We start from the raw sequence: 15,628 nt of genomic DNA, 5'->3' as shown, positions 1-15,628 counted from the left end.
TTCTTTATCACATTCGATATTCTGGTGCAGAAGGTAGAGGAAACTGTACTCCTTGGTCACATGATTATCTTTGATAAGTAGAATGTATATGTTATTTATTTACTAGAGGCCCAATGCACAAAATCCGTGCATGGGGGGGAGGGTTGTTCCCTCAGCCCAGCCTGTGCCCTCTTGCAATCTGGGGCCCCTCGGGGGATGTCTGATTGGGCCTAAACTGGCAGCTGGACATCACTCTCACAAACCATGACCCCTTGCTCCTAACTACCCACCTGCTTGCCCCTTACCGCCCACCTGCTCACTTCTTACCACTTGGCTCGCCGCTCCTTAGCACTGCTGCGGAGGCGGAGGCGGGAGAAGCTCCCACCACTGCCATTGCATTCACCAGCTGTGAGCCCCACTTCTAGCTGAGCAGTGCTCCTGCTGTGGGAACGCACTGACCACCAGAGGCAGCTTCTGTGTTGAGCCTCTGCCCCCTGGTGGTCAGTGAGTGTCATAGTGACCCGTTGTTATGGTTGTTCCAATCATTCTGCCATAATGGTCGCTGGGCTTTTATATATATAAATTCGTGCATCCCATTTTCTCGTTCTCCACTCCCATTTCCAACCCTCTCCCTCGATAGGCAGGTATTCTGATGTGTTTATTGTGATTATCTTTGGTTCTATGTGTTCAGTCAGTTGTACATATTATTTGGTTTGAAAACTGTTTCTGTTAAAATTTTAAATGCACTGAACATATGGAACAGTTTCTAAAACTTGTACAGTTTAAGGAAGAATAATAAAATTCCCATTTACCTGCCAACCATGCTAAGAACTAGAACATTAAAGTATTTTAGAACCCTCCTGTTTCCCTTCACATACCTCTTTCCCTGCCCCAGAGGAAACCATTATCCTGACCTTGATGTTCTCTCTCTCTCTCTTTTTTTTTTTTATATTTTATTGATTTTTTTACAGAGAAGAAGGAAGAGGGACAGAGAGTTAGAAACATCGATGAGAGAGATCGATCAGCTGCCTCCTGCACACCCCCACTGGGGATGTGCCCGCAACCAAGGTACATGCCCTTGACCGGAATCGAACCTGGGACCCTTGAGTCCGCAGGCCGACGCTCTATCCACTGAGCCAAACCGGTTCGGCTCTCGCTCTTTGTTACTCTCTCTCTCTCTCTTTTTTTTTTTGCTTTCCTTGAAAGTTTTGCTTCCTGTGTAAGTATCCCTAAACAATATATGGTTTTGTTTTGAAAACCTGAGTGGCGAGAACACACCCCACTGGTTACTGAAGTTACTCCTGGGTGAAGCTGCCCAGGAGAGGAGGAGCTGGACAGAACCTCTCAGTCACTGTCTGGCTTCAGCTTCCTGAAGGGGTTACAAGAGCCCCTTCTGGGGAAGTCAGTGGGTGAGGTCACACGGGAGTGCAGGGAACTAAACACGTGGCTCCCCTCAGTCAGTGCACCAGCGGGGCTGTTCTGGTTGTTCCAGATGAGTTGTCTGATAACAATATGGGTTGACGGAGTAGGCCCATCTATCTTCTTCTAATCTCCCCATAATCCCCTTTGCCCCCCAAGAGTAGGTGACAGCAGATCACTTCTGTGGGGTGAAATGCCTGTCCGCTCCGGAGCTGGGCTGCTGCTGTGCTTGGAGGGAGGGCTTGCAGGAGCTTTGGCAGCACGTGGTCAAGGTTAGCTACATACAGGTACTGTGAGTCAGGCTCACCTGGGCATTCTGTCCTCGGGTTAACAGACGACAGGTGGTGGTGTTTTCTCCTTAGCGAAGAGCAGATACTAAAGGATGAATGTCATGGAGTGGGTGACCTAAGACAAGGGAATATACACTTTATTTTTTCTTTCAGCCTTTCTTGTTTATTCCGTATTATCCACATTCCCATCCCTCCCCAAGCCCTGCCATATAGGTATGTCTTTGAATGGGTTTATTCCAAAAATATTTATTGAGCATCTACTAAATATTACTATGCACTGTTCTTGGCACTGGGGATACAACAGTGAACAAAACAAAAGGCCCTGCTTTGTGGAGCTTACAGTCTATTGGGGAGAGACAGACACTAAACACAATAAATAAATATGAAATATTTCAGGTGGTGATCGGTGTTTTGTAGAAAAACATAAGACAAAAAAAAAAGTAAGATAAGGGGATAGACCGTGCTGGTGAATGAGACCAATTTAGATATGCTGGTCAGGGAATGCTTCTCTAAGGAGGTGACATATGAGAATACTGGATGTGGGTGGGCAAGTCATCAGATTATCTGGGTAGAAGAGTGTTCCAGGCAGTGAGAACAAGTACAAAGCCAATGAAGTGGGCGGGTACTTGTCAGTTTGAGTAACAGCAAGTAGGCCAGTGTGGCTGGAGAAGAGTGAGTGATGGAGAGAATGACAGGAAATGAAGTCAGAGAGGGGTTGAGGTCCAGAATGTGTAGAGACTTTTGGGACATGGTGAGGGCTATGGCTTTTATTCTGAGGAGCTGGGAGCCATGGGAGAGTTTTGAGCAGAGGAGGGACATCATCTGGTAGGGATTTTTTAAAAGAATTTCAGATAAGAATTAGTAATAGGTATTATAACACTAGGCAAAGAAAAAAACAGACAACTACTAAGAAAACAAAAAGGTATACAACAAAGGATATATAATCAGAGTATACTCTGTGGTTTAGATATGAACAATATTTACAATGTCATACTTATGTAAACAGTGATCATTGGTTGAACAAAAATTGTATAAAATCTTTAAAGAAACAGGAGATGCAACCACAAAGATGAGCAAGCAACAAGAGATTATTAGGGTTGAATTAGAAAGTGAAATATATGGAGCTTATACAAATGAAAAATGCAACTGTTGAAACAAAAAAACTCAGTGGACAGATGAAACAACAGATCAGACATAGCTGAAGAGTTAATTGGTAAAAATCTGGAGAAATTGCCCAGAATGAAGTGCAGGAAGACAAGGAGACAGAAAACATAAAAAAGATGTTGAGATATGGAAGATATAATGAAGAGGTAAAAAATATGACTAACTGTATTCTGAGAAAGAAAATATATAAATAATGGGAGAGGGCAACATTTGAAGACATAATGGCTAAGAATTTTCTAGAAATTATGAAAAAAAAATCCAGAGGCACAAAGCAAGTGCATTTCTAAAGTAGAATAAATGAAAAAGAAATACATGGCTAAACATTTTAGAATGACACTGAAGAGCCCCCTGTACATCTCCCTCAGAGAGAGAGAGAGAGAGAGAGAGAGAGAGAGAGAGAGAGATCTTAAAGGTAGCCAGAATAAAAGAAAACAAAAACACCTACAAAAACAGTAATTAGACTGGTAGCAGACTTCTAAATATCTATAGCACTGTCATTTAAGATGAGGATAAAATTACATTTACATATAACAAAGACTGGGACAATTTAACACTAAGAGACCTGTACTAAAAGAGCATCTAAACACTGTATTCATAATGAAAGAAAATGATCCCAGAATGATGGTCTGAGATGCAAGAATGTATGCATGAAAATCCAAACACTATGCATATAAAATTATACTAATGATAATGTAGATTTTATGAGGTTAGAAAAAAGGAACAAACTCACAATAGCATGTGGTCAAGAAAGAAATGCCTACAGTTGAAGGTTCCTGTGTTCTTGAAGATGGAGGTTAAAATACTGTTTAACTTTAGACCTTATAAATTAAACATGTGTGGTAAAATGTCAAGGATAACCACAAAAAGAATAGAAAAAATGTTAATTCCAAACAGTAGGGAGGAAAATATTGAATAAGAAAGCAAACACTACAAATCTTAAAGCTGAAAAAGCAAGCGAAAGAAAGAAAGAAAGAAAGAAAGAAAGAAAGAAAGAAAGAAAGAAAGAAAGAAAATGAAGCATAGAAAAGATGTTGGTAGGAAATAGAAATAAAAAAGTATAATGGTAGAAACAAGCCCAAATATATCACAGTAAATGTAAACAGATTAAACTTGCCCGTAAAAAACAGAGATCACCAGATTACCTTTTTAAAAAAAAGGTCCAGCTATATGCCATTCCCAAGAGGTATAATTGAAGCATAAGAGCATGAAAATGTTGTAAAGTAAAAGGTTGGAAAATTATATGCCACATAAATCCTAACAAGAAGAAAAGCTTGTGTTGTTATATCAATATAAGGTAAAATAGACTTCAAGGAAAAATGCATTATCAAGAATAGAGAGGGTCATTACATATTTATCAGGAATATATAACAATTCTTATTTTGAATAGTCCTAATAAAATATTCTCAAAATATATAAAATTTTTAAAAAGAACTACAAGGAGAAATAGACAAATCCACCATCATAGTTGAATATTAATACACCTCTTACAATTACTGCTATATAGTGACACCAAAAAATCAGTATAGATATAGAAAATTTGAACAATACAACCAACAAGCTTGATAATAGACATATGTAGAACTCTGTAATCAACAATTAGAGAACATACATTCTTATAAAGCACACAGGAAACATTAAAAAATATTGATCACGTACTAAGCCATAATCAAGTCTCAATAAAATTCAGAATTGTTATCACACAGATAACATCCTCTGACCATAATACAATTAAGATAGATTTCAATAACAAAGAGATAAAATTAAAAATCACCAAACATTGAGAAATTTAAAAACACACTTCTATATAACTCACAGGTCTAAGAAGTAACCATGATGAAAATGTTAAAGTACTCGGAATCGAACAATAATGAAATAGGACATGTCTGAACTTATAAAAAAGCAGTATTTAGAGGGCAATTTATATCCTTAAATGCACAAATAAAAAAACAAGGAAGGCTGAAGATTAATGAGCTCAGTATTCAATATAAGAAATTAGAAAAAGAACAACAGAATAAATCCAAAAAATGTGGAAGGAAGGAGATCAAAAAAGATAAGAGCGGAAATTAAAGAAATAGAAAACAAAGACATAATAGAGAGAAGCAACAAAGCCAAAAGTTGGTTCTTTGAAAAGACTAATAAAATAGACAAACCTCTGGAGAGATTGATCATGAAAAAAAGTGAGAAGGCACAAATAACCAATAACAGCAATGAAAAAGGAGACATAACTACAGATTATGTACAGCAGAGAATCAAAAATAAGGGAAGTTGATGCCAATAAATTCGAGAATGCAGGCAAAATAGACCAATTCCTAGAAAACTTTAACGTACCAAAACTGACTCAAGAAGAAAGAGAAATCCTGAATAGTCCTCTATTAAAGGAATTGAAGCAGCAGTTAAAACTCTTTCTACCAAAAATAAATGAACGAATGAATAAATAAATAAATGAACAAACAAATAGCAGAAGGCAGAATTTTCTAGTTGATATGTAGATTATAGGTAAGTAAAGAGATACTGATTCCCTCAGCCCTAATGCTGTCCATGTAGAACCTAAGGCAGTGGAGACCCTAGGTAGGCTGCCTCTCTCTATGGGCAGCCTCCTGTGGAGATCCTTAGAGGGTGACCCTTAGTGAAATGTGGTCTGACAAATCCCTCTCCCGTACCTGCAGGAGGTGAGCACGAATGAGTAACATCCAGCACTCAGTTACTGCTCTGTGGTAAGTGTGTTAAGCAGAGCCGAGCTCAATCACATGGACAGCCTCTTCAGTAGACAGTTTCTGTAGTCTTCTGCTCACTGAGGACAAGGGATCTGTGGAGCTGCTGGAGGAGTCTGTGTTCCAGTTGCCAAGAAACACCATACACAGCCAAGTTGTGACTAGTTGGGGTGGGGTTGGGTGCAGGAAGGCCAAGCAGGGGCTTCTAGAGAGTGTAGCTCCTGGTAGAAGCCCTGAAACTCTGTCTTCATGAATATCAGATACTTTTATTCATTTGAAGCTGATGAGCCCTTTTAATGGTGTCCAAGCTAGCTGCGGGGCTAACAATGACGGATGTTCTGCAAATAAGAGCTTCATCATTATTTTGAAATAATTTATATGAAAGAGTTCAATTGTTTTGAAATCTAATCACATTATCACAAGAAATTTTAACAATATATCCTTCAATAAAACAAAAAGAAAAGCTGTCAGATACCATTTCAGTTGTTAAACATTTTTGAAGACTTTAAAAATTGGTTTTAAATACTTTATCAGCTACTTGTACATAAATTTTTCTTGATTGTGACTACTGAAAATTTGAAAGAACACATCATTAAAAAGTCTTGATCAGAATTTGGGTGTATCCATTTCAAGCATAAACCTAATATAAAAATAAACATGTTATTCAAGCAGTTTTCAAATTTCTCATTTAAAAATCTGAAAAGACTCCCAGTCAAGGCACATACCTGGGTTGTGGGTTCAATCCCATGTGGGGGGCGACCGATCAATGTTTCTCTAGAACATCAATGTTTTTTTTTCCTCTCTCTCCCTTCCTTTCTCTAAACATGTCCTTAGGTGAGATTTAAAAATAAATAAATAATGAAAACAAGAACTTAAAAAAAGTTGGCAGAGAACTCAGGGTCCACATACAGGGTGGGGCAAAAGTAGGTTTAGAATTTTAAGTACGTAAAAGTTTATTTGTGTATTATTACATTATTTTCCATATGAACAACTGTGACCTGCTCTTGCCACACCCTGTAATACAGGGAATACAGAATTCACAAGTAAAGGGCAACAAGAAAAATAACAACAACCAACACATGCACAACCCAGAACAACAACAAACTTTGAGGGTGGAAGAGTCTGATACCAGAGTTGTTAGAGCATCTAAAATGACCAGTTTTTTACAAAAAAACAACAACACCCCAACAACTGTGAGACATGCAAAGAAACAGTAAATTATGTTACATATACGGGGAAAATAGCAGCCAAAAGAACATGTCCCCAAGGGTGCTAATATTTGGGACTTAATAGACAAAGACTTCAAATTAATTATTATAAACATTTTCAAAGAACTAAAGGAACCCATATCTATAGAATTAAAGGAAAGTATGAGAACAATGTCTTATAAAATAGAGGATGTCAATAGAGATAAAAATCATAAAAAAGAATCAAATAGAAAATCTGGAGTGAAAAGTATTACAAATGGAATGAAAAATACATTTTGAGGGGTTCAACAACAGATAAGAGCTGGTAGAAGAGAAGGGTGAAGTTGATGATAGGTAAATAGAGATTATCCATTATGAAAAGCAGAAAGAAAAAAGAATGAAGAAACAAAGCCTCACAGACGTGTGAGACTACATCAGTGTACTAACATAAGTATAACAGAAATCTCAGAAGGACAAGAGGAAGACAAAGGGGCCAAAACATCACAAATTTGATGTAAAATATTAATCTATACATTCAACAACCTCAAGTAGAATAAACTCAAAGAGATCCATACCTAGATACGTAGTGAAACTGGTCAAAATCAAAGACAAAAAGAAAATCTCAAATGCAGCAACAGGAAAATGACTTATTGTGTATAAGGGATTCTCAATAACATTAGTAGCTGATTTCTCATCAGAAACCAGAGGACAGAAGACTGTGTCACAGCATCTTCAAAATGTTGAAAGAAAAAGACTGTCAAAGAAGAATTCCACATCTAACTAAACTGTCCTTCAAAGATGAAAGAGAAGTTAAGATAAACAAAACTGAAAGAATTCGTTGCTAGCTTCAGGCTGAAATTAGAGGACACTAGATGGTAACTTGAAGGTAGCTACATGGGTATGAAAAAAATAATTTTTGTAACACTTTATTTTCCTATCTGTTATAAAAGATTGCATAAAGCAATAATAATAAAATTTGGTGATGGGCTTATCCTATATAATAAAAAGGCTAATATGCAAATCGACCGAATGGAGGAATGACCGGTCAATATGAAGTGCACTGACCACCAGAGGGCAGATGCTCAACGCAGGAGCTTCCCCCTGGTGGTCAGTGCACTCCCACAGGGGAAGCACCACTCAGCCAGAAGCCGGGCTCACGGCTGATGAGCACAGTGGTGGTGGCGGGAGCCTCTCCTGCCTCGATGGCAGCACTAAGGAGCAGTGACCCAGCGGTAAGGAACAGCGAGCAGGTGAGTGGTAAGGGGCAAGGGGTCCCGGACTGCAAGAGGGATGTCCAACTGCCAGCTTAGGCCCACTCCCCTGGAGAGCAGGCCTAAACCATCAGTCAGACATTCCTCAAGGGCTCTGGACTACAAGAGGACTGGGCTGAGGGACCCTCCCCAAGTGCATGAATTTCGTGCACCAGGCCTCTAGTAATGTATAAAGAAGTAATTTTCATGATAATACTACAAAGGAGGGGAGAGGAAACAGGTATACTGGAGCAAAGGTTTTTACACACTATTGAAAGTAAGTTAGAATTAATCCAAAGTAGAATGTTTCAAATTAAGATGTTAATTGTAATCCCCAGAGTAACCACTAAGAAATTAACTCAAAAAATATATACTTGATAAGGAAATTAAAAAGTTAAAGTAGAAAATATCTACTTACCACAAAAGAAGAGAGGAATTAAAGAACAACGGAACCGAAGACATAAGACGTACGCAAAGCAAATATCAATCCTTCACAAACTCATCCAAAAAACAGAAAACACTTCCCAATTAATTTTATGCAGCCAGTATTACACTAACACCAAAACCAAAGACATCACAAGAAAACTACAGACCAATATCCCTTATGAATATACAGTAGGTGTAAAAATCCTCAGGAAAATACTAGCAAACCAAGTCCAGCAACATAGAAAAAGTATTATATCACTTGGAGTGCGGGTGAATTTCCCGCCAAAATATAAGATGGCTCTGTCTTTTGGTTTTGTTCCATCCACCAAAAGGGTGGATTACAAACAAATATTTGGTAATACGCAGTTACAATCGGCCCGAGTTTACACGTTTCCCGCACTCCACCGCAAATCTATATGAACCGAGTTAAAGACGGCTCCCGCGGAGTACGCGCAATTCACGCGAGCCGATATAACATGATGAATTAGGATCTATTTCAGAAATGCAAGGTTAGCTTATCATCTGAAAAGTAATCAATGTAATACACCATATTAATAGAATAAAGCATAAACTCCACACGATCATCTCAATAGATGCAGAAAAGGCATTTGACAAAGCCCATTCATGGCAAAAGCATTCAGAGAACTAGGAGTAGAAGGGAACTTCTTCAACTTGGTAAAAGGTAAAACCCACAGCTAACATCATACTTAACACATTTCGTACCGCTCAGGAGTTTTCTCGTGTTTCGTGCGCCATCTGTTAAGGACCGCTCACGAGTGTTCTCGTTTTTCACGCCCATGGAAAAAGGAGCGAATCTAGATACTTAAGTAAATTTTGTTTGGTCCCTCTTCATAGAGGAAAATGTTTTACGCAGTACCATACGTTTAAAAAGTACTAGGAACTTTAATTGTTTAATTGTTTTTGTAAATAAGAATGTTATAATTATTGAAAAACAACACCTAAAGTGCATTATGATGATTTAAATAACGTGCAGTTTGCCCGAAAACGTGCGGTCCCTGGCGTATGTCTTAGAGATTTCTATGCGGTACGCAATGTGTTAATAGAGAAAGACTCAATACTTTACCCCTAAGATCAGGAACAAGATAAGGATACTTGCAGTCATTACTTCCAGTCAGCACTGTACTAGGAAGTCTAGCCAGGGCTATCAATCAAGAAAAAAAAAAAAAGCAAAAAAGATCCACATTCTGGCCAGGTAGCTCAGTTAGTTATAGCATCATCCAGATAGGCCAAGGTTGCAGGTTCAATCCCCAGTCAGGGCACATGCAAGAATCAACCAATGAATGCATAAATAAGTAGAACAACAAATCAATCTCTCTCTCTCTCTCTCTCTCTCTCTCTCTCTCTCCCTCTCCCTCTGTCCCTCCCTCTTTCCCTCTCTCTCTTTCTCTCTCCCCCTTAATCAATAAATAGCCCTAGCCGGTTTGGCTCAGTGGCCTGGGGATTGAACTGGGGATTGAAGGGTCCCAGGTTCGATTCTGGTCAAGGGCACACACCTTGGTTAGGGGCTTGATCCCCAGGAGGGGGCATGCAGGAGGCAGCCAATCAATGATTCTCATCATTGATGTTTCTATCTCTCTCTCCCTCTCCCTTCCTCTCTGAAATCAATAAAAATATATTACAAAAATAAAATCAATCAATGAAACTTTTTAAAGCATCCAGATTGGAAAGAAAATGTAAAACTATATTTGTAGATCACATGATCTAATATACAGTAAATCCTCAGGAATCTACTAAAAAACTATTTGAACTAATAAACAAGTTCAGCAATGTGGCAGAATAGAAGATCAATAAATAAAAATCAATTGTATTTCTACACACTAGCAATGAATAATCAGCAAGTGAAATTAAGAAAATAATCCCATTTATAATAGCAGCAAAAATAAAATTCTTAGGCATAAATTTAACAAAAGTGAAAAACTTATATACTGAAAACACTTCCAAAAGAAATTAAAGACAATCTAAATGGAAAGACTTCTCATGTTCACAAACAGGAAGACACAATATTGTTAAATGGTCATAATTCCTAATTGATATATAGATTCAACACAATCCCTATAAAAATTCTAGTTGATTTTCTGCAGAAACATGGCAAACTGATCCTAAAATCCATATAGAAATGCAAGGAACTTAGAAGAGCCAAAACAATCTTGAAAAAGAACAAAGGTTGAAGATTCCAATTCCTGTTTTCAAAACTTACTACATGAAACTATAGTAATCAACACAGTGTAGTCTGGCATAATGACAGACATAGATCAATAGATTAGAATTCAGAGTCCAGAAATGAAACTTTAAATTTATTATTTATGGTCAATTGATTTTTCACAAGGTTGCCAAGACAATTCAAGGGGGCGGACAGAATACTCTTCAACAAAAGGTACTGGGACAACTAGATATTCACATGCAGAAGAATAAAATTTGGACCCCTACCTCACCACACACAAAAATTAACTCAAAATGGGTCATCAACCTAAATGCAAGAGCTAAAAATCATATAACTCCTGGAAGAAAGCACAGGAATAAATCTTTGTAACCTTGTGTTATTGACTGGTTCCTTAGATATGACATGAAAAAGTCAAGTGACAAAAGAAAAATAGATATGGCCTGGCTGGAGTGGCTCAGTTGGTTGAGCATAGTCCTGTGCACCAAAAGGTTGTCGGTTCAATTCCTGGTCAGGGCATTGCGGGTTTGATCCCCAGTTGGGGAGCGTAGGGAAGGCAACTGATTGATGTTTCTAACATCGAGGTTTCGCTCTCTCCCTTCCTCTCTCTAATCATTTCCCCGGGTAAGGATTTAAAAAGAAAGAAAAAAATATATATAAACTTGACTTCAAAATTTAAAATTTTTATGCATCAAAGAACTCCATCAAGAAGGTGAAAAGTCAACCCAAAGAGAAAAGATTTGCATTTTATATATCTGATAAGGGACTTGTATCTAAAATACATAAAGAATTCTTACAACCTGTCCGGCTGGAATGGCTCAGTGGTTGAGCACCGACCTATGAACCAGGAGGTCACGGTTCAATTCCCGGTCAGGGCACATGCCCGGGGTTGTGGGCTCTATCCCCAGTGCGGGGAGTGTAGGAGGCAGCTGATCAGTGGTTCTCTCTAATCATTGATGTTTCTCTCTCTCTTTCCCTTCCTCTCTGAAATCAATAAAAACATATTTTTTAAAAAAGAATTCTTACAACTCAACAATAATAAAACCATCCCTTCCACTCTCTCTAAAAATCAATGGAAAAAAATATTGTCAGGTGAGGATTTAAAAAGTAGTCTAAGGAGGAGGAAAAGAAAGTGTCTGGGAAGGGCAGTTAGAGTGAGGACACCTACCCCCATCTCCTGACCTCCTGGTAAGAGGGCTATGCGGGAGCTGCTGGAGGAGCAAAGAGCTCAGGGGAAAGCCAGATTTCTATTCAAGCAGTGGTTCTCAGTGGCGGGGGGGATGGATAATCAAGGGGTGTTTTGGGGCATTTTTTATTGTCACGATAGTTGGAGATCACTGGTGACATTTAGTGGGCATGGACCAGGGATGCTCAGCTGCACAGGATAGCTCCACACAGCAAAGAACTGAACCACATTCCATACAACTTTAGAATGTCCCACCAGACAACCATGTAGGTAAAAAGCCTGGTTATTCATTCATTTACTTAGTCATTCAACATTTACTGAGGGAGCCTACTATGTGCCAGGCACTGTTTAAGGTAATAGGGATGCATCAGGGCACGTGCACGCGCACGCGCGCGCACACACACACACACACACACACACACACATGTCTGCCCTTCTATTTTTTTTAATATATTTTATTGATTTTTTACAGAGAGGAAGGGAGAGAGATAGAGAGTTAGAAATATTGATGAGAGAGAAACATCGATCAGCTGCCTCCTGCACACTTCCTATTGGGGATGTGCCCGCAACCAAGGTACATGCCCTTGACCGGAATCGAACCTGGGACCTTTCAGTCCACAGGCCGATGCTCTATCCACTGAGCCAAACCGGTCAGGCAATGTCTGCCCTTCTAGAGCTTACAATTGAGTGGGAGAGTCAGACATAATAAAAATGTGAATTTTATATTCTGTAAGAGGGTGAGGAACACTATGAGAAAAATAGATCAGGGTATGTGCTAGTGGAGAGCTGCAATTTTAAGAAGGATGGCCAGGCCCGGCCGATGTGACTCAGGGGTTGAGTGTCGACCCATGAATGAAGACGTCTCGGTTCGATTCCCTGTCAGAGCACATGCCCGGGTTGCAGGCTTGATCCCCAGTATGGGGCATACAGGTGTCAGCCGATCGATGTTTTTCTCTCATTGATATTTCTATCTCTCTCTCCCTAAAATCAATAAAAAGCATATTTTAAAAAAATAAAAGATAAAATAAAAAGGATGGTCAGGGTAGGCCTCATTGAGAAAGTGACATCTGAATAGAGACCTGAAGGAAGTGAGGGCATGAGTCGTGTGCAAGAAAAGCATTCTAGGTACAGGTGATGGCCCAGTACAAACCCCTGAGGTGGAAGTGTGCCTAATATGTTCAAGTAGCGTAAAGGAGGCAAGGATGGGTGGCATAGAGAGAGCAAGTGGGGAGAGTGGTAGGATATAAGCCCAGAGAGGTTATGAAGGCCACATCATAGATTCTAATATACTAGTATACTGACTGTTCCAGAAATTCTACAACTACATAAATTGAGGGAAGACTGCACTATGTTTTGTTTAGAACTTTATAAAGAATTGCTCATCATCTAGGAAAACTGCATCATCCTACCTGCGGTTTCTGAGTCACCAATCAACACACATGTAGCTGTCATATTCCCAGGTTTAAGTATTATATGCAAGACCATTTCATTATGACTTCTAATAGAATTACATCCCAGGCTTTACTTATTAAAATACATATTGTTTTATTATAAATTGCTCTTCCTTTACTTCTCATTTATATTACAATTAGGATATTATATTGGTTTGGGGGGATTATGTGTGTAGACAGATTCTATTATCTATGCACTTCATTTCAGAATAATGAAGAGGCATTTCAAAATATACACTGTAAAAATGGAGTGTTGGGTCCAACAGGTATGAGAACCTCTAAGGAACGGAAAGAAAACTAAGACTATTCAGAAGCCAGGGTGAGAATGGAGGGGATTTTGCTGATGACTGAAGGTGAGTTCCAGAAGGCCTGGTCAAAGGATTTCAGGGTGGGGGCAGAAGGGCTGTATGGGGATGTAACTAGGAGACCCTTGGTCTTCTTGTGTTGACTAACATAAAGGGCCTGATCCACTTTTTTCATTTAAGTTGCTCCTCACCCTGGGGGTCTCTACCTGATTAACACAGGAGGCTGGGGAACAAAGAGGATCTCTCTTCAATGAAGCCAGAAGCAGCCCAAGTCCAGGCTCCTTTTTTCCCCCCCACCGAACAGTGTAGAGCCCTTGGCTAAGTTCACAGTTGCTCTTAGGCCAACCTCATTGCTATAAACCATGCACCTTTAAGCTATTTAAGGATGGAAAAGAGACGGGTAGAAAGAGGAAACACAATAACAGAGAAAGAGAACCAATGAGGGTAGGCTCAGAGACAGACAGGGAGTAAACAAAGCCAAAGACCAAGAGAGAGAATATTCTTCTCAATCACGACCGTCATTTATTGAATATTTTCTAGGGGCTGGGTATTGGGCAAAGGGATGCACAAGTATTGTCTCAGGTGGAGATGATTAGACTTCCATTTGACAGATGAGGAAAACTGAGGCCCACATCCATGAAGTAGATGGCTCAAGGTCTCATGGCTAGTTTTAACAGGATTCAGCCTTCTAGGTCTGGGTTGTTTAGTATGTCTCAGAGAGGGAGAGAAACAGAAAGATAGAGACAGACAGAAAGATGGAGATAGAGACAGATTGCGAGAGGGAAAGGCGGGGCAGAAAGAGAGGAGACTTACAGACCGGCACGCAGACGATCATGTGAGCTGCAGACCTGCACAGAACGGTTTTCCAAGAGAATTGGGGGGAGGGGGCGGGAAGGCGGGCACGGGCAGTGGGCTACGCAGGGTACTCACCTAGTCGCAGTCTGGGGTCGCAGGGGCCCTCGCCCGCCCTTTGCTACCTGCGGGATCCTCCGCAACCCGCTGACCTAGGGTTGAGAGGCCGCCCAGGTAAAAGCTCACCCAGGCCCCACCCCTCACGCGCTCCCGCCCGGCCTCTTTCCCCCACGCCCCCTCCCACCCCGGTAGTTACAGCCTCTCACCGGACAACCTCCGCCGTACAAGCCACGTGTGAGCAGATTCCAAGATCCCAGGAACCGAGAGCTGAATTTCGAGAATACCCAGGAGGTGTCCCTCCCGCAGGCTGAAGCGCGAGCAGGATCGCTAGCTCCACCGCTACCTACAGCCTCGGGCTCCCATTGGAGGAGTGCCCTCCTGTCGGCCCTGGGATTGGCTGGAGATGGAAACACTTTTTTTTACCCCCTTCCCCCCAGGCCCGGATCCAGGAGGAAGAAAACCCCGCCCCTTCGGGGGTCTTTGATTGGCTGATTAGCCAAGCCCACCCTTTAAGAGGATGAAGATGAGGACTCATCATCCTCTTTTAGCGGGTCTATCAGACTAGCTGGAAACTCTCAGACTCTAAGCCCAAAGTGGGGCCTGGCGCGAGTCACCCAATGATCAGAGTTCCTGACTTCTTTTTTAAAAATATATTTTTATTGATTACAGAGAGGGAGAGAGAGATAGAAACAGCAATGATGAGAGAATCATTGATCGGCTGCTCCTGCACGCCCCCTACTGGGGACCGAGCCGCAATCCCAGGCATGTGCCCTTGACTGGAATCGAACTTGGGGCCCTTCAGTCCGCTGGCTGACGCTCTATCCACTGAGCCAAGCCAGCTAGGGCTGGCTTCTTTTTTTAATATTTAATACATATTTTATTGATTTCAGAGAGGAAGGGAGAGGGAGATAGAAACATCAATGATGAGAGAGAATCATTGATCAGCTGCCTCCTGCACTCCCCCTACTGGGAATCTAACTGTGACCTCCTGGTTCATAGGTCGATGCTCAATCACTGAGCCACACCAGCCTGGCGATCCTGTCTTCTTGACATCTTACTCTGTAAGTCCTTTTGTATAAACCACTGCCCGGTTAAGAGACACGACACTGGCCGGAATTTCCTATAGCTCTACCCTCACTGCAGGGATTTCCGAGCTAGGTTTCTATCGC

The 15,628-nt window shown here is 40.6% G+C and overlaps 1 long non-coding RNA gene across 1 annotated transcript; it reads right to left on the bottom strand.

Moving 5' to 3' along the window:
* Positions 1-1,189: 1,189 nt before the first annotated feature.
* On the bottom strand, positions 1,190-14,751 carry LOC102441445. The gene is made up of 4 exons (XR_001349698.2): positions 14,666-14,751; positions 14,478-14,551; positions 5,513-5,901; positions 1,190-1,803 (listed from the first exon to the last, which is right to left on the bottom strand). It is a non-coding gene; the product is annotated as an uncharacterized LOC102441445 (long non-coding RNA).
* Positions 14,752-15,628: the final 877 nt, after the last annotated feature.

The sequence above is a fragment of the Myotis lucifugus genome, unplaced genomic scaffold (assembly GCF_000147115.1).
Source record: "Myotis lucifugus unplaced genomic scaffold, Myoluc2.0 scaffold_169, whole genome shotgun sequence".
In the NCBI taxonomy this organism is placed as follows: domain Eukaryota; kingdom Metazoa; phylum Chordata; class Mammalia; order Chiroptera; family Vespertilionidae; genus Myotis; species Myotis lucifugus.
Note: the sequence above shows the minus strand (reverse complement) of the source record. Positions and strands in the feature narration are given on the sequence as shown.